Raw genomic sequence first — 1,897 nt, forward strand, 5'->3', positions numbered from 1 at the left:
GCCGGTCGGGAGCGGGACTCGAACCCGCGGCGTTGGGACTGCGCGGTGCGGGCGCTGCGGGGCATGGAGCCGAACACGGAACTGCCCACGGAGCCGCTCGCGGTGTGGGATAACCGCACAGCATGGGATGTCCTGCCCGGAACCAGCGGCAATGAGACGGGACCGCCGAGGACCAAAAACGCCACGTCCATCCTGATCGCCATCGTCATCACCGCGCTGTACTCGGTGGTGTGCGTGGTGGGGCTGCTGGGCAACGTGTTGGTGATGTACGGCATCGTGCGGTGAGAGCGGGGCTGCGGGAGGGAGTGGGGGTACGAGCGTGTAAAAGGTGTAAGAGTGCACGGGCTGAGTGTGCGCTGAGTGCGAGAGCGGCAGGGCTGTGTGTTGTGCCTGAGCTGACCGCAGGAGTGCGGCTGGGTGCGCGCCGCCGGGTGCGGTGAGCACAGCGGGAGCGCTGAGCCGGGTGTGATGCGGCCACGTGTGAGCACACACGTGTGTGCAAGGCGCAGAGGTGAGAGGGGATGCGGAGATAGAGCAGCTGTGTGTGTGTGAAGCAGCACGAGGGTGCGGGAGATGGGAGCTGGGGGTCCCCTTCCCCTCCCTCCTGCAGGCACAATGTAGGATCCACTTGCTGCCCTTCATGGCTGGGTGGGACCACAGAGAGCCATGCGTGTCCCCCCCCTTTTCATACAGAACGGGGACAACAGGAGCCCTGCCAGCAGCTGCGGGTTCTGTGGGATTCCCCGTTTTGTCCCATTTCCCCTCCAATCCCAGCACTTCCATCGCACGGGGTCAGCGGTGCGACCTTCCCACCTGGCTCCTGGGGCCCCCAAAATCAGTGGTGTGAGAAGGAGCGGCACGCAAACCAAATGCCGAAGCTCAAAGGAGGGACAGCATCACCCGTGGAACAAAGGCGGCTCCTTCCTGCAGCCCTGTGGCGGGCAGGGGGCACAGACACAGCACCAGCAGGAGTTTTTCACCCACCCAAAGCAGCTGTACAGTTGACCCTGGAGAGAAAAAAGCAGAAATCAAGGAGAAGCACACAGTGAGGGATGCACATGGTCAGCCCCCTCCAGCTGCCTGGAGCAGGGACGGCATTTTGGGATAGAAAAAGCCTGAATGTGCAAACAGCATCCTCGTCAGCAAACTCATACGGTCACCTAATTGCTGCCTGTGCTTAACGAAAGCAGCCTGGTGCAGCAGCCAGAGCACATAGCCATGGCTTCAGGCCCCCCACTCCCTGACCCAGATGCTGTATCTCTGGGGGATGGGTGTGCATTGTCCTCTGAGCCCCTCTGATGGTTCTTGGAGGGCTTCTCTGGGATTTGTTGCATGAGGTGGGGGCTCAGCCTCGCAAAACTGAAGGTCTCAAAGCTTTTGGCATCTGTGTGCATTCAGCAGAATGCAGGCTAAAGACAGAGCAGTTTGTTATATGGGCGGGTTGCTCTGTGTTGGGTAGGATTTGTAGGGGGAAAGCTGCATGGGATGGGGCTGTCAGTGGGATTGCAAGCACAGTCTGGGTCCAGATCCCTCTGAAGGGAGATTTGTGACCGGAGTGCACCAGCAGGGCATGGTGACATGGGGACCCCATTCCCCAGTGTGCTGTGGGTGCCGGTGAATGAGCACACGCAGGACCCCGTGCGCAGCCCAACACCTCCATCTCTCCACCCTGGAGCCCATCCAAGCCGAAACCCAAAGCTCAGAGCAGCCCAAACGGGAGCCCACGTCCAGCACCCAGCCACCCCCCAACAAATCACATTGTCTGCAGTGTTTAAGCCCCCCCTGGAAGCACTGGTGGCACTGGCAGCCTGGAGGGGGGGCTCACCACACTGGGACCCCCCCCCCACTGGGGCCTGAATCCTTCCCCAAAACCCTCTGGAGGAGGGGGCACATCTGG

This window comes from Meleagris gallopavo, chromosome 25 (genome assembly GCF_000146605.3).
Source record: "Meleagris gallopavo isolate NT-WF06-2002-E0010 breed Aviagen turkey brand Nicholas breeding stock chromosome 25, Turkey_5.1, whole genome shotgun sequence".
NCBI lineage: Eukaryota > Metazoa > Chordata > Aves > Galliformes > Phasianidae > Meleagris > Meleagris gallopavo.